Below are 24,207 nucleotides of genomic sequence, written 5' to 3' on the forward strand. Positions count from 1 at the left end.
CAACAAGGAAAGCGGGTGTGGAAGCAACACGGAGGTCGCAGCTGGGGCCAGCAGCATCCTAAAGGGCTGGGCCAGAAGTAACACAGATTGTGGTAGGAAAAGTACATACCATTTGCAAGAGAGAGCAACGTGGAGCTCAGAGATCATAACCACATGGGCGAGAGAGAACTTAATGGTGAAAAGGTGAGAATCACACAGGCAAGAAAGCAATGCAGAGGGAGAAGCATAGAGGGGGCTGGGGGAGAAGCACTCGGACAAGACCAACATGAAGCATGGCGGACAGATGAAGAGAAGGACACGAGGGAGAGAGCTGGAAAACACATTCACTCTCATGGAGTGCTTAAAAAAAAGAAAAAAAGAGTTGCAGAAGAGTAAGCAGTGCAAGGACATAAGCCATGAGGCCATGCGCCAGGGGACTGGGAGGTACAAACGCAAGAAGAGGAAAGCCCAGACAACTAGTCAATGAAAAAGGATTGACTGCTTCGTAGGTTGCTTTATTAAGAGCATGACAAGTATTGCAATTAACAGTATGTTTTCTTAATCCCACTGCACAGCAATTAAAATGTACAAGATAAGAGAATTTGAAGTTTATGCACATGGGAATCAGCCCAGCGAGCACTTGCCCACTATAGTATTCACAGAAACATCCTACCACAGAGTTCCTTCTCAACGTTCACTCATTGATTTCCATAAAATATGTGGTCAAATGGCTATAGATGACATGTAAATGTTTCTTAACATTTGATTTGACTTAGCTTTACTAGATACCTATATGCATATTTTCAGGCAAGAATAAGCTACTCAGGAGCAGACAAATGCAAACGAAGGTCACAATTTTCCAGTGAGATGATGGTGAGAGAGGGTGGTGGAGAGGGGGTGATGGTGGTTAGGGTGGTGGTGATTAGGGTAAGGTAGTGTTGGTAAGAGTAGTGGTGGTTAGGGTAGGTTGGTGGTGGTGAGGGTAGGGCGGTGATGGTTAGAAAGGTAGGTAAGGTGGTGGTAAGGGTGGGAGGCAGTCATAGTAGTAGGGTAGTGGTAAGCTGGTTAGTGTGATTGTGGTGGCTAGGATTGTTGTTATAATGTTAGTGGTGATGGTTTTAGGGCTGTGGTTAAGGTGGTGGCTAGGGTTTTGGTTAGAGTAGTGGGTAAGGTGGTAGTGGTTGTTAGGGTAGTGGGGGTTGGGTGGTGTTGGTTAGGGTGGTAATGGTATGGTGGTGATATACTGGTTCAGGTGGTGGTAGGGTGATAACCTTCCCATTCTTTACATGTGAGTCACCACTAAGGTAGGCATAAGGTATCCCCGACGGCAGGGTGCAGTGCATCTGAAAGGTAGGACATGCCCTGAGGTGTGTGGCATGTCCTGATAGTGAAATAGTGGCAATTTCGTTTTTCTCTATCGTAACATTATGTCTCCATAAGATAAGAATGGGGAGTTTACCCATAACATCTTAAGAATATTACTGCCCATGGGACCAAGATAGGAAAATAAAGTTTGATATACCTGAACTCAAAATGTTAAGATGCATCATTTAGTGAGGGTGATTTTTACATTCTGGGTTTGAAAATACCACTTTCAGAAAGTAGGTATTTTCTTGCCTACCCATCCAGTGTGCCACTGCTAGGTTGTGTATTGACTGTCTGGCTTGGAGTGACAGGGGATGGGGATGTGCATTCTGTTCAGACAGCCACATGGGGAGGGTTAGGTGTGTCTGCCTTTCCAGGGGGAGCCAGGTCTGGGCTGAATAGACCTGGGCTGCATTCAGAGTAGGAGGAAGAGATTTCTTTCACACCTGAATAGGCCTGGTCTGCAAAGGACAATACTGTCTCCACCTCCTGCCAGGAAACTGCACCAGTGAGGACAGAACTGGTTTTCGCTGGGCGAAGACACTCTCTGCCTCCAGAGAACAAAGGATTAGATATTTTCTGGGAATCAAGAGGAATCTTTGCCAAGGAGAAGAGCCAGAGAAACTGAGGAGAAATACTGCCCTTGTGCTGTTTGCTGTCTGGGGTTGGGCTGCAGTGCCTGTTGCTGCCAAGGAAAGGAGAAAGACTTTGCCGTGTGCTGTGTTCCCTGCTTGAGGAAGATCTCCAAAGGCTTAAAATAGTGCTTGCCTCCTGTTCTGAAGTCTCAGGGACACAAAGACTGCACCTTCAGCTCCCTGAACTTCGTTGCTGGGAGATCTGACCTGCTAAGAGGTGCCTACTGCTGTGTTGGACCTCTAGAGGCTGTTTGCCACAGGGAGCTGGAAAAGTAACGCAACTTCGAGAAGCGTGACGCATCTGCACCTGTTTCCGATGAATCACTGAAGAAATCAATGAATCCTGTGCACTGATCTCCGAAGTCCGAGATCACCGCACCGATTCCGACGCAGGCCCTGCTGTGTGCTGCATGAATCAGCGCATCGTGGGACCGCGGTTGGAGAGAACAACACAGTGTCGTCGCCACAGCCGCATTGAGAACTGATGCATCCCTGATCATCACGCATCACATCTGGGTGCCACGCCAGCAAGAATACAGAGGTCACAGTAAGAAAACGACACATCACCTCCCCCCAAAGTAAGAAACCAACGCATCACCTCCCCTTCAGTAAGGAAATGAGGCATCACCGCCCCTGCGAGGTAGTATGGCACAGACGCAACACACCCCCTGAAGTAAGGAACCGATGCATCACCTTCCCTGGGCATAAGGAACCAATACATTACTTTTCCTGCAGCAGCTTTTGTTTGTGTTTGTGACGTATCGAAGGTACTTTGTGTGAAAAGTGTCACATCTGCAATTTCCTTTGAACAGAACTATTTCTACCATTCAAATGTCATTTTCTTATTATTGTTTTGTGGATTTTTGTCATTTCTGACTTGTTTGGTTTAGATAGAGATTAATTATTTTTCTAAACTGGTGTGGTGTCCATTTGTAGTATTTTCACTGTATTACTGTATGTGTTCACAAATGCTTTACATACTCCCTCTGAGAAAAGCCTGTCTGCTCATGCCAAGCTAACAAGGGCTGAGCAGGGGATATTTTAGAAGTGAATCCCAGTTACCCTGACTAGGAAGAATGGTCCCTACTTGGACAGAGGTGCAAACTGTTGCAAACTAGAGATCCCCATTGGTTAGGGTTTTGGTACGAGTAGTGGTTAGGGTTTTGGTTAGAATGGTGGTGGTGGTTGTTAGGGTAGTGGGGTTAGGGTTGGGTGGTGTTGGTTAGGGGGTGGTTAGAGTAGTAATGGTAGGGTGGTGGTATGCTGGTTCAGGTGGTGGTAGGGTGATGACGATTGTAGAGTGGTGTTGGTAGTGTGGTGGTAGGCTGGTGGTAGAATGGTGGGTTTAGGGTTGTGTTTGCGTTTAGTGTGCCTTAGCTGGTGTGTGTGAAGGTTTTCTTTTTAGATGTTCAGGGTCCCCTATTTACCCACACAGTTATAATCCCAGTAATATGTTTCAAGACAGCCTACATGAAATATTAAATAAAACAGGCATAAGGAAATCTTTAAAAAAAATAGCGAAACATACAGGATAATTCACAGATGATGTAATTGCATCAGTATTTTTGAACAATGGAACACCCTGTCAATCACAGATGTGCCATAAAGAAGAATAAATAATATAAAAACTAGTTATATAGACATAGATATATTTAACTGCTCCTCCTCCTAAACACATTGTGCCACCGAAAAGAAAGCCCTGTTCTTTAGCCACCTCAGTGACGCCAGGGACAGTTTATCTCATACCACATTTGCATCGCCAGCCCAACCCCCAGCATGCCTCAGTCTTCTTGCAACATGCAATAGCAGCAGGTTGCATTGTAGGACTTGTACCTTTACATTAGAATCCCCACTCAAATAATAAACACAATCCTTGACCTAGTGAACCACAAAATTCACTAAATGAACCAATGCTTAATCCACTATTAGCTTGCCATAAAATCCGTTAGGATTAATTTAGGGGCAAAGAGTGAGTATTTATGCAGCACACAAACAGTAATAAAGTGAAAAACAACACAATAAAAATCCCAAACCAATTTAGAAAAATAGAGCACATTTTTATTCATAAAATGCCAATAAAATGACAAAACTCTAATCAGTAGAACTAGAGACAAGAGTTTTTAAAGATGTATGTGAAAACGGTACCTAAAAGCACAAAGTGCCTCTCACTGTTATCTGGTCATGGTAGACTGAAGGAAGTCTAAAATTCCTGACACACAGTCCATGGAAATGTTCTTCCTATCTGACCCTAATAATGACAAAATTATATAATGTGCAAGCTTTGTTGCCACAAACCACCCATGATGTCCTTCTTTTATGTAAAATGAGATTAGCCTCGGTAGTGTAGACTCTGAGACTTTTCCCCTCACCCCTGTTCGCAAAGGGAAACACGATAGAGTTGAAGGGGGCAAGCAACAATGCAGTGCAATATGTGGGGGTGGGGGACAACCTATAAACATGTGCACACCTATAGAGTGTACCAGCTAAAATAAAAAAAAACTCAAAAAGTGCGTGAACAGTGGAAAGCCACTAAGTGCAATGAAGCAGTACTTGGGCCATCTCGTGGAGGGACAACCATGAAGAGGAAGTCAAGCTGGCATGCGCTGACCAAAGAGAAGCAAGGACATGAGAGTAATGATGAAGCCAACCGATGGTAAGCATTAGGCAGGCTTTAAGCACCTTGTAAATAAAATAAAAATGTCTTGAAAGCAACAGTGCATGCGCTGCCTCAAGCGAGACCTGAAAAGTAGACATGAATGTAATGCTTTCTATTGAAAAAATAAATCACTATCATTCTGAAAATGGGAGTACCTTTTAATGCGGGAAGGGATGCTTTTGTCATTTTTTTGCAGCAGTTGCACTGGGACCAATAAATATGAAGAACCTACTGTTCCCTTTCATTTTACAACTAAAGCAGAGGATGTGGAAACAGCCTTTCCTTGGTAACACCAGGAGCAATGTGAGGCTTGCTAGGGTTAATGACTGTGGGAGTAGCTAAATGTGTATTTAAATAGGTTTGGTTGCCATTGGAACAGCAGGAGAAGCTGCGCTGGGGCACACGAGTATAAAGGGTCCACTGGTTGCAATCATTTTAATAACCAAAGCGGAGTATGTGGAAATAGTATTTCCATGCTTCCACTAAGAGTAACGGCACACTTGCTAAAGCAATGAGTGCAGAAGTAAAATGTGTGAAATGCAGTGTTTAATTTGTAAAATAAATAAATAAATAAAATAAGTGCCATGGCCTTGTCAGGAGGCCAGGTCACCTCAGCTGCACCACCCATTGCCACTGCCAGTGCTGCCAATGACAGTATCTATACAACTATTAACCATCACGCTGCTACAAGCGTGACAGTTCAAGGCCCCCAAACCTGTAAGAATGGCTGGGGAGGCAGGTATTAGTTGTGGAATTATGAGGCAGGAGAGGACCAAATTATGCGGCATGGTCGAGTACATTTCTATGCGACACATTTTCTAATAGTATTCACTTATTTATTTGTTATTTTTAAACTTGATAACACCGTCTGGACATTGTTTGCACCCCATTAGTACCAATCTAACACCAAAACTGAGCAATAAGCAACAGAAAGTTGAACATTCCAGCTTTGCAAAGGGCCGTTCACCACGTGACAACCATGTGACAACACACATCACTGCATTTTTAATAACTTTTGAATCGTTTGAGCTAGAAACAATTTTTTTTCTTAAAATCTGCAGATTATGCATCAGATGATGGATTTTGTGGCAAATACAGCAAATTTAAAATTAGGCGAAAATCGCAGCGACCACACAATCCCATAATTCCAGTGGGCCTGTGTATATTGAATTAATAAACAACTACTGTTCCGCTCATCTCTAAATTACACAAACAGTGGCACAATGTGGCAGCTGTAATAAGTGCCGATGTTGACAATTACGTGCTGGAGCCAAGCACCGGAAAACCGCCCGGCACAAATTAGGCACTGGTGAAATGCAACATGATTAAAATGCGAGACAAATGGTAGAAGATGAAAAGGCGTTTGAACATACAAAGAATGGTGTAGTGCCAGGAGGAGGGAACACCGTAGGGCACATGGGAATACACATTGGTATGTGTCAGTCAGTCAGTCAGTCAAATACACTTTATTCGATTCGTTAAAATCATAAAAGGCATGAAAATTACATTGGTATGTGTCAAAATTAACACACATGGAAGAGGAGAAACAGAAATGTCACTGAGTTTGACAGTGCGATGTAAAAGCTGTTAAGGAACACACTTTGCAACACTTGAAACAGAGAGTGCACCGAGGTGTTGGAAAGAAAACACATAAGCAAGAAAAAAAATCTTATTACAGTAAATAAGAGCATGACTCAAAGCGTGAATGTTTGGTGAAGGTTATAAAGCACATTAAAAAGAAATGCACCCAAGTTGACCATGTGTCTGTGTAAAAAGAATGCTTTGATGTACCCAGCACTTAAACCAGTAATGCCCTTAAGAAATTTTGCAACAGAAGGAAAAGAAAAGAGAAGGTAGCTAAAATATATAATACCTTTACGGCTGAAGCTAGGGTTGGGAGGAGCTGCCAAGCTGAGTGCACCACGGGGGATGTGGCCAACTGCCTCTCTAAATTTGACCCACCCTCACTTGAAGATCTCAAACATCACCCAGGACAAGTGGGCCTGGAGATTTTACTGCTGTATGTTCAACAACTTCTCGAGCTCTCCTTCTCGGAGGGCGTGATCCCGAAATTTTAGAAACAGGCAGTCATCCTCCCTTTATTGAAAAAGCTTGGAGCTGATCCCAGCCAGCTGGAAAACCTGCACCCGATTTCACTTCTGCCTTATTTTTCCCCCCAAAAAAAAGAAAAAGTGGTGAACTTACACACATGAAGCAGCAAAACTTATTTCACCCCTCACAATCGGGCTTTAGAGTGAGATACTCAATGGAGTCAGCATTGCTTCTTGCCATCGAGTCCATATGAAGGCGCGCGGATGAGGGGCAGACTGTGGCCTTGGTCCTTTTGGACCTAAGTGCGGTCTTCGACATAGTTTCCCACCAAGTACTCTAACAACGTCTGAGAGTAGGAGGATTGGATAATGTCGCACTGAAATGGATGACTTCCTTCCTGCAGGACAGGAGCTTCCAGGCGACACAGCGTCCACACATGTCCAAATGTATAGCTTTGCCTCAGGGGGCTCCTCAGGGTTCCATTCGGAGCCCCACCCTTTTTAATCTATATGTCGCTCCCCTGGCAGAGATTGTGGAACAACACAGCATAACCATTGTGTCATATGCAGATGTTACACAACTGGTGGTGTCACTGTCCCACATCCCTGTCCGAGCAGCCGCAGAGTTCTCCTCGTGCCTGAGGGACATGGCCTCCTGGATGATAAACAACTGCCGTAATTAAATGGCAGTAAAACGTGATCCCGGTGGTGGGGATAGCCCCCTTCATTTGGTGCTTGGCATGGTGGCCCTACACCGACCCCTAGTAAACAGGTTAAAAACCTAGGAATATGGTTAGACTCCAATTTATCGTTTGAGACTCAGACCCGGAAAGTGGCAGGGCAGTGCTTCGGAATTTTAAAGATGCTGCGGAAAACTCTGGATGTTCTTCCAACTCCAGCGACGAAAACCCTGGTCCATGCCATGGTAACATCCCAGCTGGACTATGAAAATGTTCTTTACTTACGAGTAACAAAAAAATGCCTTCATAGACTGCAATGCATCCAGAACCCGGCAGCCCGCCTAGTTCTGAAACTACCCAGGAGAGCTACTATGGGGAAGGCTCTTGAGAATCTGCATTGGCTACCGGTCGAGAAAAGCTCTATGCATTGGCCACCGTTGCTTACAGGGCAAAGGCCCAAACTACTTGCATGGCTTTCCTACTCTATATACCCCGACACGCCAGCTCAAATCAGCCTGTAGTGTGTTTATATAGGGACCTGTATCGATACTCCAATTTCAGACCCTTGTCCGGTTATAAATCACTAATATCCATACAACGGCACAGAAACCCGTTTCATAAATCAGTCATAGCGCATGCTGTCACATTAAGCAAGCACTATTCCTCCAGCCCCCTAGAAAGCACACCGAGTTCTCTAAACAAACCAAGCCTCCAGCAAACCTGGGAAATCCCCGCTGCTATTGTTTTGATTTCGTTCGAGAACTCCTGCAAAGAATGTAAGAACGACCAGTTCTTAATTGACGTCTTATGTCCATCCTTACGTCAAACCCGGCACCTCTCAGGTATAAATATACCGACACTGCCCTAAGTAACGACACGGTGGTGATGAGCTTGGAGCAGCGACTACTTGCCGGAGAGCCCAGCTGATGCGAGAGCCCACGGACGCTGCCCCTCCCTTTTGACGCGCTGAGGAAAGACGCTGTCTTTTCTCTTGCCGAGAAATCCAGCCTCCAGCGTTTCCAGCCCACCATCGCGGGTGACTGGGATACCGAGTCCTGAGAAAGAGATACCAGCCCTCTTGCCTTCTAAATCCCAGGTACTGAACTGACTAACCCCTTACAGAGAATTCTTGAGTCAGACTCTTGGCAAACCAAACTTAACTTAAACTGCTACTTACTCCTTCCCATGTATTAGGCTTAGGTCAGGTACACCGGGGTAGGCATAGTTAGAAGCACCAGTTGAGTACGATTAGTCAATGTATATATGTATGTATATCTTTTTATCCATTTTAAAGTAACATATGGCTAAGAAACCATATCGATGCTTTTACAGTATTATTTTATACTCCTACTTTTACTGTATGCATTTTACTTAACTATAAGTATTACAATTGTAGCGATTCATTTCTCTTGTATGAGAAAAGAGACTGATCAATAAAATAACACCTTTTATTGAAAACGCCCATCTCTCCTTTTCTCTGCAAATCTGGTGAAACTAAGTATGCACACATTGACTGAGTAAAATAGCTGTCTTTTGTTTTCACACGACTCTAGAGATATACTCTTGATCAGGGAGAGCAAAGTTGTCATGTTCTATGGTTGTCAGAAACTAAATCCCTTCTTGTCTATCCAGGGAGGTTAAACTCCTCCTCGCTTATTCGAGAAAGTTTCTAGTGAACTCTGAGCTAGCTGGCACACAAAACTTAAGTCTAATATCGTCAGTAAAATACCTAGTTAACCTCAGTCCTACGTCTACACTGCTGAAGATATTATTCCAATGCGCAGAGCCTATTGGGAATATAGGAACTACACTACATGGCGCCCAACGTTTGGTAAGGCGATAAAACTAACGCAAGGCATTAGAGTAACTCAGTCGTGCTTTTTCACACAGACCCTTTCTCCCATAAATACTCCAAAGACGTCTGGAGTGGGTCAAAGGTTAAAAATCCGAAAAACTTAGTTGGAGGAGACTCCTATGTATGGTTTTTGGTTTATTCAACGTTGAAGGATACAGTGTTCCAAAATATTGTGCACCTAATCTTTGTTTCCTTGAAAACTTGATCTGCAACAAAAAAACCTTCCTGTCAGTAAAATGTCAGACAATGAAGAAGATAGGGAGACAGCTAGATTAGCAGCTCAACTCCTAGCAGAAGACAGAAGTCTCCTACAGCAGGACCCAGATGCAATAATCATCCCGGTCAGCATAAGAAAAACTATAACACTTAAACTTATAGAAAATGGACTAACACCAAGTGGTGGAACAGTCATATTCGTAATTGAGGCACACAAATAGCGGCAGACAGAGGTATTCTATTCATGGATAAACTTTCCAGCAGCAAACGCTGTCACAAAAGAGTTCCACTATTACAAAATAGAGGAACCACCGGATGAGTACACTCCTTTCGAGGAGGTGGAAATCCCATTAAAATACCAAGAGCACCTGCTCTGGTTTAAAGGCGCCCTAAAACATAATGATCACATCACCAGGCTCGGTCCACTAGGTAGACCAGGAGCAACGTGGCCGGTTCTAGCCAGCTACACACCACATCCAGACATTGAAAAAATGTCAATACCAGAACTTTTAGTACAACTAAAACAACTGATTAAAATACACAGACAATTAGTCCAATATGTAATGCGGACTTCAACAGTCCAACCAGCTATTAAAATTCCACAGCAGACCCCTCATCAGGGGAACACAAATAAAATCACACCACAGAACATACAGTCCTGTCTAGGCAAAGTACCCATTAAACGGGAACAAATTCCATTCTGGTTAGCACAGAAAATCACTCAAATAGAGGCAGTATTTCCGGATACTACACCTACTGAGAAACACAGAATTCTGACTATCTGCCTTCCAATGGGGATCGCACCACATGTGGAGGACTGTGACACTTGGGGCACAGTCTTTGCTTCCATTTACACAAAAACACATGGTGTTACGTCCATGGCAGTAATACCAGATGTGCTCAAACAGATTCAAAATGAATACGGTCCAGAACCTGCTTTAACTCTGGGTATGAAATTACTGAAAGACTTCAAGCAGGTCTCAGCTTTATTGTTATCCAACATAAAAGGAGAAGCAGCATCTGTGGCGATCCACCAGAAGTTGAAAGAAACAGATATAGCAGAACAACCATTTGAACTTGCCAGAATCATAGAAAAATCCTATGAAGAACTAGGAAGAGATAGTTTGGGTGGGAAACCAGTGAAACCCCAACTAACTGAAAATCCTGAAAAGGTATTTATTAAAAATAATCTAACTACTCCAAAAAAGAGCTGGGATGGAAATAAACAATCCACTCCCAAAGAAAAAAGATTCCAGTCCAGAGGAAGGTCTCCTCGGCGGAGAGAAAGATCTCCGGACCAAGGACACAAGTCTCCCCAGAGGGAGCCCTCTGAGAAAAAGTACAACCTTAGAAATAGGGATAATTTGAAGAAACCTGATAGATATCAAGATATTGATACACGTCCATCTCGATCTTTTCAGACTTCCTCGCAGAAATCGGAAAGAAGAGGACGGTCAGAACAAAGGGAAGAGCACTTCAAGTCCAAAGACAAGGAACCTGCTCATCAAAATAAAAAGTTACAATTTCCAAAGAAGAAGGTAGCCAGTATTAAAGTAATCAAACATGCCGAGGATCCTGAGGACACAGCTGAAAAACGGAGAGTGGGCTCAGACAATGCTAGACAGCGCAGCAGAAGTGAGCATAGCTCGCAAGATCCTGATGAATCATCTGGAGACAGAGAACACGAATGAATACATTCAGGTGGAAACTGCAGACACCAGAGTTAGCAAACCTCATAAAATATACGAAATAACATATTACGTATAGAGGGAGATAAGACTAGGAAAATAAGGGGTCTATTTTGGGATAATCTCTCCAAAGGCTATGACATCCTTTTAGCTGAAAAAGACTGGCCACCGGAGTTTGTCAGGGAGTGCCTTCATGGCGAAGAAATGATTATGCCTGCCTTCTCAAATCACATTCCAATTCATAAAAAATATACACTTGCAAGAAAGTGGGCAATAGCCCAAGCTCCTGCATTATATAAAAACCATGTGGGATGGGATGAGGACTCTTTTCCTCACAAAATCCAGTTAAAATCACAACCAACTGCACAGAGGCAGTACCCAATTAAGCAAGAAGCTAAAAAACAAGTCAGGGAGATCTTAGATCAACTTGAATACCAGGGGGTGATTAAAACATGCACCTCACAAATGAACAATCCTTTGTTTCCTGTCTCCAAACCAGATGATTCATATCGTCTAGTTTTGGACTACAGACACCTTAACTCATGTTGCAAAACCTTTGCAGTACAAAACTCACACAGTGCAGCACTAATGAATAGCATAGTGCGCAAAAAATACAAAACAACATTAGACATCTCTAATGGATTATTTTGTCAAAATATAGCACCTGAAAGCAGATATTTGACCACTTTCTCAATAAATGGCTCGCAGAAAATTTCTGTCGTTTGCCACAGGGGTTCAAGAACCGCCCAGGATTATTCTCAGCGAGAGTAACAGAGTTATTACAACTGTATGATGATGAGGCATTATCTTATGTCGATGACATCTATCTAACAGATGATGACTTGGATACTCACTTGAAAAGAGTGAACACCATAATACTTGGGTTCGCAGCAGAGGGTTACAAATTCAACTTCAAGAAGTCAAGAATTGTCCATCTGACTGTCCTATTTTTAGGATATGAATTATCAAGTGAAGGCAAAAGCCTGGCTGACAATTTCTTAGAGAAATGCGCTGTAATCCAAGCACCAAGAACGCTGAAAAACTTACAATCAATACTAGGTTTCCTGAATTTCGGAAGAACTTACATTCTAAATTATGCAGAGAGAGTTAAACCTCTCTATGACCTAATAAGACCAGATTTTAAAACGATCAATTGGACTCAAAAACACACAGAAATTTTGAGATCATTGCAAACAGACATGTTAGCTAAAACAAAATTGCAAACACGCGATAACACACGCAACCTTGTGATTCTGGTCATCCCAGGAAGATGCGGATTCACATACCTAACCTCTAATGAGGGAGAAATGGTACCAATAGCTTACAAATCACATTTGTACACAGAAGCGGAAAAAACATTCAGCATTAAGGAAAACATTGTTCATGCGGTTCAAACAGCTGTAGCAAGAGAAAGATACCAAGCTGACGGCAGACAGATTACAGTCAGAACAGCAGAATCGGCCTTTGAGGCATTAACAAGCTCATGTAATTTACCTACTGTGGCATTAAATCCAAAATGGATACAATGGGAACATTCTCTTGCTACAGACAGAGTGAAATACTACTTTGACCCGGAAATGAAAAAATTTAAAAATCTAGAATATGAAAGAGAATATCCTCTGCCAACCGACATTCTGCCCATACGACAGTACGCCTGTGTAATATATACAGACGGACATGCACAACCCTCGGTTTGGGGAAAGCAAGCCTATAACGCCACATGCGAAATTGTTAAATACGTGTGGCGAGGAGGTAAATTGAGACCTCTGGTAACTAAAACACATTCAGTGGAAAATAATTCAGAACAGCAAACTGAAATAATAGCGTTAAAAATGGCGCTAGATAATGCCGATCGCGAATTCCCGACACTAATAGTGTGCGAATCATATTACTGCGTCAAATCATACAATAAAGACTTGCAGAACTGGGTTCAAAACGGTTACAAAGATGACACAGGTGCCACAATAAAGCAAAAATCGCTTTGGGAACAAGTAGTTCTTTTGCAGAAAGAACTACCAAAGACTCACGTGATACATTCATTGAGTCATCAGCGTGATGGCGTTCACGCTGCAGGGAATTCATTGGCTGAGACAGCCACAGCGGAAGCAACTAAATCGGCTCCCGTAGCTACAAAAAAGCGTTCAGGAAAATACGTTGACGGGGAAACAATGCTGGCGGTGAAAACGTCATCAAAAGGCGACTGCTCAGCGCTACCCATCACCTATCCACTCAATTATACATACATAATCGATGCAAACTCCGTTCCTTTTGCTCAAATCCCTGGAGTGGGGGATAGAATAATTCCAAACACGAACAGGAGAGGCTTGTTAATAGCAGACGCACATATGGGTGAGGGTCTTAGACACCTCAAGCTTAAAGATTCTCTGGAAGAATTGCAATCCACATACTGGTGGCCAGGAATGAGTCTGCAACATCACATATTTGCAAAAAACTGTCCAAACTGCAACAGAGATCGCAGTGGCGACCGAGACGGTGTTTTACCATGGCGTTTCGCTCAAGACGGGATTAAACAATAAATATATAAAACCCAGTATGATTAATGCGTCAAATTAACATATAGAGACTATCATCACTTAAAATGTAGACCCCAGCTCTCGGCTGACGTCTGAACTGTTATAAAAAGATTTGCGAGTCTATAATGGCATATACGCATGGGGCATGCTACATTCTGACCATTACCCTGCTTTTAGCTCTCGAGCTTATGGGGGGGGCATGGCCAGCATGGGCATTGCATTGCGGGTTTTTTATCACTTCCTTCCTGAGGGAAACGGGATGGTGTAAAGAAAAAACCAAGGCATAGAGCAATCTATAACGGCAAAGGTATTAGGTTCGGGAGCTGGGTGGGTCAAACATTTAATAAGTGTCCAACGTAGTCTTAATAATCTGCCAAGAAATTCTCTGAGAGGTCTCAGTCCGTACGAACTATTGTTTGGGACTAGAATGTTAATCCAGGACCTCGATAGTCAAACTTCAGTGGTTAAAGAGAAATGCTTTGATATCAAAGATCGTTTGGCTATTTTACAGGACTTAAACGAAACAAGAAAAGACCTGAGCAACATAAAGTTTAAACAACAGCCAACAACCACTGAAGAGAAACCACCTGTCCCAGCAAGGCCTGTCTGGATGCCAAAAATCGGGGATCTGGTCAGAGAAAAAATAGCGGTAAAGAAGGAATTTGGGCCTTCTTATAGAAAAGCAGTACCTGTCTTGGCAATCAACGGGACAAGATCAGTTGTATTACCGCCCCTTGCTGGTAAAAAGGAGAACCGAGTTGTATCCATCGACCTGGTTAAACCACAATCATGTGGCCGATAATAAGTAGTAGGCCAAGTGGACTCCCAAGAAACAGCAGAACACCAAAGTTTGCTACAAACACAGAGGTTCAAACTGAGAGACTAATCACATTTGATAAACCTACAGTGAATCAACAAGGACTATGATACAAAGCCATGGAACTTAAACCTCTTGAAACCCAAATCCAAATCTTACATCAAGAAACACCAGTCTACAATGATGTAACCACAGACTATGCTAATGAAACAAAGCAAATTCCAAAAACAAAAAGGAATCCAGAAGCAATTGAAACAATTGACAGAACTGCATCAGGCTATTTCATCAACTTCGATGATTTTTCTGAGGATCCGAGCGAGCCTGAGGAACAGCCGACAACATCAAAGACTTTTAAAGACAAAGCAAAAGAACTCTTTCATCAACTACAAGAAACCTATCTGATTTCTCCATGGATTGAATTTTGGGTGGCACAAGGTGTATTTGTCCTCATACTTTGGCTCATCCTGGTACTATACTTGGGACATTTTATTGAGGGAAAATATGTTACAATGGACACAGCAAGTCAGAAAATCAACTTGGTCCTGAAACCACACAAGTCTTCACACATCGAGAAAAGAGAACTTTCTTCAGTAAACTTCACAGCCAATCCTATACCCGGTGGGGTAGCATGGGACAAAACTGATTACGAAATCTATGGCCCTGTCGAGCTCCTGAAGTATCCCCATCAATTCAAGATTTCATTAAGTGACTTTGTAAAATCAAGCACATTCACTGATGATTGGGACTTTGAAAGTATTAATGATATGATGTCAGATCTAGTGATGTCAGCTAAATTTACAGAACATGATTATTTACAGGGTTCATCTAATTATGACCAGATGTACTGTTACAACCACTATGGTAACCATTATTTGCATAAATCTGCTCAACCTAGAAATGTTTTTAATTTTAACCAATGGGAACATTGTGCAACTCCACCTAAAGGCAGTTCAAAAACATTTTTTGAAAAATTTCCATATTTCTCAGGGTTTAACACAAGTAATGCAGAAACGTTTTATTTCAAACTGTTAAATAAGACAGGAATGAAAACCATGCTTACAAATACAAAATTAATCTATTCAGAATCGTTTTTTGACAAAATGAATACATTCGGTTTTGATTTCTGGAACAATAACATTGAAACTAAAACAATCTGGGGTACAAGAGATTGGCAGGTCCAAGGTATAGAATCATTGTTTAGAGCCTGCATGATCCCAGAACAAATAATATTATTGAATGATACTATTCAACAAACAACCTGTTTTGGCCTAGCCAAAATTAAAGACTTAAACAAACCGTCTATTCCAAAACCAACACCTGACAGTATTAACACTACAGATGATGAGATAGACGTATCCCATATTTTAAACCAAAACAGAACGCATCCTGATTGGAAAAAATGGTTGATCTGGCCAACAGACACAAATAACTGTCAAGATAGATTCCTGAACAAAATACAGGGGTTAAAATTGACCAGGCCAGACCCTAGATACTCCCAGCGACAACATCCAGGGATTGTAACAACATACAGTGTGGGGAAACTCTGCCTCGAATGGCTACGAACATCCACACTGGCAGAAATTAAGCAACACTTGACTTTACTTAAAGAAGGTGCTGACTTGCGTGATTTCATTATGGGACCACGCAAACAGCGTCAAAAACGTTTCATAGCGACCTCTATATATGCAGCTTACAACGAAGCTTGGAAAGTAACTCAAATTGAAACAGCAGAGAAAATACGGGAAATTGACCGTGTTAATTTGGAAAAATCACTTTCTGTTGTGGACAATGGGTTAATGACTCTGTCTTCCAGAAATTATTCACTGGACAGTATTGTATCATCTTCAATCGATATAATAGAGCAAGACTTACTGATGTTACAACACGGTCAGTCTCAATTGCGTTCTATTGTACAGCTTGGCTGGACGTTACAAAATCTGCGTTCAGGCTACGTGCCTTGGCGTTTAATCAACACAACGTCATTATTCACTATCTTTAACCTTACTGATACACAAATCAGCTTGGCACAAAAGGGTGGAGAGTATACAATTCTGAGCATTGAAAAACTTGAGAGATTACCATTGACAATGTCAGAACGACCTGTCATTGAATGGATAATACATGGAATCATAACTATTCCGATAACGACTTTCCAATTTCGATACTGCCAGAAATATATACAGGCAGGCCAGTATGAAAGGTTGGGTAAAGGATACATTAAGTCAACATGGAACTTACCTTATACACACACATGTTATAGTAATACAGGACAGAGAGTATTTCTTAGTGGTAACAATTGTGAAAAATCACTAAGTGGTATACTTCTGTGTCAGGGTATAAGTTTACATGGGGCCTGCGAGGGGACTTCAAATAACCTTTCATGTCACCAACTCGGCACACCTGCAACAAAAATAGAACCATTCTTTAGAAGACTTTCTAACGGGAGTTACATTCTAATTGTAGATCACAGATGTTGTGGCTTACTGCCAGGAAAACCTTATCTAGTAAGCGTGAGTTCCATGGTCACTTGCTGTGAGCGAGTATTGTTCCCAAATAACACTCCAGACGGGGAGGGAAAAATTTGGCCCAGTTTGAATATCTCTTCTATTCAAATTGATACTTTAAGCAGAATGAAGACTGTGCTCCTACAGACGCCAGTTCACTTGACGTCATCAAAAGAAACGTATGATCTCCAAGTTGCAAGGACAACGGGAGAGATGCATGCATTGTTATCAACAAATTGCCCCCTACACTTCGCAGAAATGCTAAGCGAAATCTTAAATATTTCTGATACAAATGGTATCGCGAGTGTATTTAAGTACGTTTTTTCGGGACTGTTAACCCCGTTCAAAGCAGTCCTGGGTATATTTCCCAATTTCGTCGATTCTGTCTTTGGCGGACTTCCACTCCTGTTGGGACTCGTAGCAGGCATCTTATTTTTGCTTCTCCTGCTTCGTTATGGCAAGCCATGTCACAGACAAGACTCCAGCAACAATGGAAGAAACGATCCTAGCTATACGCTATCGGGACCGCATAACTAAAGTCCTTGGATTAGCCCGGCTACGGGATCTGAATATGACCTGGTTTCTTTCATTCAGACCCATATGGCAGAATTGTGTCTTACCTGTATTAAGATGCATGCTATGCAGCGAGGAATGCGTGTTGGACACATGTCTTACACTACAATCAGAAGTACCATTGGATGCAGATACTTTGTTGGGTCCAGTAAAGGCTCACGCATTGTGCTGTCCCCAGCGGCTACCAATCCTGATGACGGCATTCGTGGAGACTTCACCACTACGATTGAAGGGTAGTGAAGTACAAGATGAGAGCAGCATCAACCAGGTACGGCCTTCTGTAAGCAATGCTGATCAGAACATCACTGAAAGCGAACATGCACACGACTGCATGGTAGCGACATTTTCCAACTTGGTCGAACTTTCACCTGAAGCGGTAAACTGTTTTTTTGAAAATCTGTCTGAAATTATGTTTTCACCAGAACAGAGAGAGTGACTATAAGTAAACGTGGACACAGCGTTCCCTGAACTCTGAATTTGGCCTTCAGTTTTAAAAAACAAAGCAATTAAAAATCTTTTTTCCTTCTTCACTGAAAACGAAAACTTTTTGTCCAAACCCAAAATATTTACCTTTTTGGCACTTATCTTCTGCTTAAAGTAAAACTATTCCTAGAGAACAGAGCTTCTATTTTTAGGAACTCTAGAGACAATAATTTACCTCAGCCTCTAGCACATTTACGAGTAAATGTATTTATATGTGATGAAGTGGTCTCGCACTTTTTCTTCTGTATTAAGAACCATTTCATGTGTTATTTTCGCAAATCATTCATGCTGTGATAAATTGTGCTTCCTTTTTGAATGATTACACTGCTTGAATGCATACAGTACCAATACTCATTTTCGTGTATTTCGAATATGCCGTTTTTAAATGCAGACAAATGTTTTTTGGGGTGGTTCGGTATACACATGCACTTTTAGTTATGTTTACTATTGATTAGGTTAGTAAATATGGACATGAATTTGTGGAGTGGGTGTAGTGTGTTTATATAGGGACCTGTATCGATACTCCAATTTCAGACCCTTGTCCGGTTATAAATCACTAATATCGATACAACGGCACAGAAACCCGTTTCATAAATCAGTCATAGCGCATGCTGTCACATTAAGCAAGCACTATTCCTCCAGCCCCCTAGAAAGCACACCGAGTTCTCTAAACAAACCAAGCCTCCAGCAAACCTGGGAAATCCCCGCTGCTATTGTTTTGATTTCGTTCGAGAACTCCTGCAAAGAATGTAAGAACGACCAGTTCTTAATTGACGTCTTGTGTCCATCCTTACGTCAAACCCGGCACCTCTCAGGTATAAATATACCGACACTGCCCTAAGTAACGACACGGTGGTGATGAGCTTGGAGCAGCGACTACTTGCCGGAGAGCCCAGCTGATGCGAGAGCCCACGGACGCTGCCCCTCCCTTTTGACGCGCTGAGGAAAGACGCTGTCTTTTCTCTTGCCGAGAAATCCAGCCTCCAGCGTTTCCAGCCCACCCTCGCGGGTGACTGGGATACCGAGTCCTGAGAAAGAGATACCAGCCCTCTTGCCTTCTAAATCCCAGGTACTGAACTGACTAACCCCTTACAGAGAATTCTTGAGTCAGACTCTTGGCAAACCAAACTTAACTTAAACTGCTACTTACTCCTTCCCATGTATTAGGCTTAGGTCAGGTACACCGGGGTAGGCGTAGTTAGAAGCACCAGTTGAGTATGATTAGTCAATGTATATATGTATGTATATCTTTTTATCCATTTTAAAGTAACATATGGCTAAGAAACCATATCGATGCTTTTACAGTATTATTTTATACTCCTACTTTTACTGTATGCATTTTACTTAACTATAAGTATTACAATTGTAGCGATTCATTTCTCTTGTATGAGAAAAGAAACTGATCAATAAATAACACCTTTTATTGAAAACGCCCTTCTCTCCTTTTCTCTGCAAATCTGGTGAAACTAAGTATGCACGCATTGACTGAGTAAAATAGCTGTCTTTTGTTTTCACACAACTCTAGAGATATACTCTTGATCAGGGAGAGCAAAGTTGTCATGTTCTATAGTTGTCAGAAACTAAATCCCTTCTTGTCTATCCAGGGAGGTTAAACTCCTCCTCGCTTATTCGAGAAAGTTTCTAGTGAACTCTGAGCTAGCTGGCACACAAAACTTAAGTCTAATATCGTCAGTAAAAGACCTAGTTAACCTCAGTCCTACGTCTACACTACTGAAGATATTATTCCAATGCGCAGAGCCTATTGGGAATATAGGAACTACACTACAAGCCGGGACATATCTGGTCAAAGTACCTAAGATACATAAAGTCAGAATAGGGGCTCGTTCTTTCAGCTATCTGGCAGCGAAGAATTGGAACGCGCTCCCTCTTTTTCTTTGCTCGAAATCTCCTGAGGTTCTCTTCCAGAAAAAATTGAAAACATGACGGTTCCAGGTATAGGTCCTCTCTCTATCCTTTCTTAAAGTAGAGTTCTGCCCAGCGCGAGTACACATCATTGTGGTGTAACCATGCGCTTTACAAGTGTTATTATTCATTTTTAACAAGGGAGAGATGAGAAACAAATGCACTCTTATGGAGTGCTTACACAACAAGAAAAAAAAGTTAACTGACAGCCTGTGCAGAGAAATAGATAATAAAGGAGCAAAGCAATCCTCAAAGTGAGGGAGAAAAACAACATTGGCAAGCTGGGACATAAATAGGAAGCAAGCAAATGAGAGTGACAAGGTAAGCCAGCAAATGGTAAGCAAGCGTCTTCAAACCCGTCTGTGTTATTGATAAGCCACAATACCCCTCGCGTCAGAAGGTCTAATGAAGAGGCTGTAGTTGACGCTGAGAATCGAGGAAGAGATTGCCTGTGCAATTTTGAAAACACAACTTGAAAAATTTTCTTCAAACTCACTAAACCTATGCTTTTTGAATTGCACACTTAATCTCAACCTCAACTCCATTTTTTTTTAAAGCACTGCTCTGGAGTCCATGAACTGCAGGCTAATATGGAGAATAAGCTTCAACAGTGTTTACAATGCCTTACAAAGTTGCAACTATTATAAAACGTGTACACCCACTATTAAATAGTATAGAAATGTGTATTGCATCAGAACATGACTTATTTATCTTTAAGGCTTCCTGTTTTCCGTTTTTACTGATTTCCTCGGATGAATACAACCAACCATTTTTTTTCTGTCTGTATTTTTAATTGTGGAAAAAAACAGGCACCAGGTAGTTGTTTGAGTGATCCTACATGCTGTCAGTCATGACTGCCAGGCCAACAGCAGTGCAGATTGACAGGTAATGAGTTAAAAAAACGGAAAGAATTGTAATAAAGAGGCTTAAACAGCAGTAGATATGCACACTGTTAGTACTAAGATGTACCTGTTTTCATATAAGTGCACTTATTTATAATCTTTGGGTGTTCATATCACTGAACCACTCAGGCATTTGAGCATGAGTGAACACTTATCAGTTAAGTAAATGTGGAAATATACTAGTTTCAGCTTCATTTTCTTCACAAAACCCAAAATAAATATTGGATAAATATAGACAAAATTAGCAAAAAATAAATATGCATAAATGCAGACTGAAATGTCAAAAAAATAAACAGCACTATATTTATAATGCAGTACCTTGTGAGCAGTGTGTTATAGTTTATGTGTTTAGTGGTTATATCCTTAACAACTGAACAATGCAGCATGATTGAACACATGACAATCCTTTGATACTTTCACTGGAAAATGCTGGCATTGGTCTATTTGTTAGAGAAAATGATGTGCATCTTTGAAAAGAAATTTTAATATATCAAAAAGTAGGGTCACCTTTCAGGAAATTCAACACCATTTTTTCTAAAAGTGCTGAATAGTAAATAACTGCAAATGAGAGGCAATTATTAAAATGTAGTTCCGTTTTTTTTGTTGATATAGTTTGATTGTGACAGGTTGGGGAAAGGTGGTAAGCAGAAGGGTGTTGAAAGAAAGGTAGGGGATTCTCCAACTGAGAATGCTGTCAAAAAAGGTCCAGTTGTAGGAAATTGGGTTATTTGTTTAGGGGGGTGAAACCCTACTCAAGCAGCAACCACAATTCTTCTCAGGGTGAAACACATGTAAACCCCAAATTAAACTGTGCTCACCCCCTCTGTTTGCTTGGCACAAAGCAGTCAGGCTTAACTTAGAGGCAATGGGGCACATGCACCAAACTTCATTTTTGTGATTACCAAATAGCGATTTTTAAGAAATCGATATTTGGTAATTGCAAAATGCAATGGATCAAAACAGGGTGCAAATAGTGATTCTCTAATTGCGATTCCTTAAGAATCGCAGTTAGGGAATCGCTATTTGCTATTGCGACTCTATTCTTTCCTATGGGCCTCAAGACCCATAGGTTGGAATGTTTATGCATTGCCTAAATTGCGATTATCTGATTGGTAACCGCAAATTAGGTAATGCAGAGGCAAGGGTGCCCAGGGGCTTAAGGCCCCCCTGACAAAAACATGTGCACATGTAAAGCACATACATAGCCTAGGTGCATGTGTGTGCCACATGGCATTTTGAAAAATGCAGTTTTGTGCATTTTTCAAACTATGCACATGGCTCAAATTGATGTTCATTAGCGTATCCTAAATGCACAGTTCACAATTAGGAAAGGCTTCTTGCATGTGCATTAGGGAATCACAAATTGTGATTCCCTATTTGCAGTCACAATTTCCTTGATGCATGTGCCCCAATGTGTAAAGTATTTATGCAGCAAAGAAACAGTAATAAAGTGAAAACACACCACAAGTAAAGTCCCACACCAATTTAGAAAAACAGAGTAGAAGTTAATAAATTAGTTGAGAACAACACAACAAATATCCAATCTGAAGAACCGGAGATATACAATTTGAAATATTTAGGTGGAAACAGTGCTTGGAAGCATAAATCGCCAACTGTGATTGCATGGTTGTGCTGGACTGGGATGAAGTCACAAATTCAGGCTGACCGAGATGGAGCACGGGCAGGTTACAGGGATTAAGTAAGGTCTGATGAACAAAGTACCTTAAGTCCTGGTTGCAGTGCGCTGCGAGATCCAGTATTGAGGATGCGCACCAGCACTTCCAATAAGCTGCAGGCTGTGATGCGAGGTGCTGCGTTGGAGATGCACCACGCAGAGGCAGATACGACAAAGCCATCAATGGGGTTTTTGGATGTGAGATCCTGTGTCGTTGTTGAGGATGACATCGACGAAGGCTTGAAATGTGAAGTCCTGTGTCGGGATGTTTCTTGTAGAGGCGGTTCCGATGTGAAGCTGCGAGGAGATGCGTGGCACTTCATCAATTCTGCCCAAAAATTCACAGCTGGTCTGGCAAAGCACCATTGGGCCCACTTCCAAGGGTCCATGACTGGAGTGGTACTATCTGAGGGGGTAAGAAACACAGCAGGCAGAGTCGAGGTGCAGGGTTCAAGGTGGTAGGAACCTTTCCTGTCCCTGAGGCTCTAAACAGGAGGCCAACCAACTATCCCTGATGGTTCAGAGTTCATGTAGGTCCAGTCCTTCTCACTGTGGCAGCAGTACAGCAGAGAAGCAGTTTTTCTTGCAGCAAAACGGCAATGCAGTCCTTCTGAATCTTCCAGATGCGTACTGAAGAGTTGAGTCTGAGGGTCCAATATTTATATTTGGTGGCAGCTTTGAAGTAGGAGATGTTTCAAGATGCTTCCACTCCCACAGGTATTTGCAATTCCCTGCCTCCCTACCCTGGACCCAGCTTGTCGGGAGGCACAATAGACCAGTGTAAAACTCTTTGTGAGTGTGCTCAAGCAGTCTTTGTGATGTGCAAGTGTGGTAGGTGACAGCACCGCATCCCTATCAAGTCAGTGCTGGCCCATCCTGCCAGCATCTACTTCCCCTTCGACTCACTACCTGGGAGCAATACATAAAGAGCTACTGCCAGCTACACCTAGTCATGCGACCCAGGATACAGGCCCCAGGCACAAAATGCTTAGGGCAATAAACTTTACAATTAAAAAGGGTTTTGAATTACAGTTCTTTAGACACCAAACTCAATTGTCCTATATGCTCCCAATTGACAGTTATCACTTATTAAATGTAATACGTTAACCCAATGTTATTCTTTGGGCGAGGGAGGCCTTGCATTAGTGAAAAACAAATGTAAGAGCTTTTCAAGTACATGCTTCAAAAATAAATAGTCCATATTTGTAAAGTCCTACCATCAAATGGATAAAAATATATTATTAAAAAATCACAGTTATGAAATCATAAAAGATCGGAGCATCCAGCAACTCGAAACAGCAGTATACACAATAATGGCCTTCTTGGCAAATTCTTGTGATTTACTTATTGTGGATAAACAAGAGATGATCATAATTCATGTTTGAAAGAAAGCAGCCAGTGCAGTGCCAATTTCTCTAACATTAATGGCCATATTAGAACAATACTTCTGATTTTGCAACATTTTAAACATTTCTAAGAACAAAGACAAACTTTGTGATCATTCCATAACATGGAGAAGAGTTAAAACGTATAGCACAGGCATACATATACATTAGTTTTGGGTTGGTGCATTTGCGGCTATATGTGAGTAGCTTGCCCCTCTTGCCGCTTAGTATTATTGTAGCACATTGACAAAGAGCAAGTACTCAACCTCTCACCTCGCTATCTAGA

At 41.9% G+C, this 24,207-nt stretch overlaps 1 protein-coding gene across 4 annotated transcripts in view; it reads right to left on the reverse strand.

Annotated features, from left to right (window-relative positions):
• Positions 1-24,207, reverse strand: part of LOC144792165 (oxysterol-binding protein 2-like) — a 1,552,312-nt gene that overhangs the window by 756,769 nt on the left and 771,336 nt on the right. The gene's annotated exons all lie outside the window — the stretch shown is intronic.

This window comes from Lissotriton helveticus, chromosome 11 (genome assembly GCF_964261635.1).
Source record: "Lissotriton helveticus chromosome 11, aLisHel1.1, whole genome shotgun sequence".
In the NCBI taxonomy this organism is placed as follows: Eukaryota; Metazoa; Chordata; class Amphibia; order Caudata; family Salamandridae; genus Lissotriton; species Lissotriton helveticus.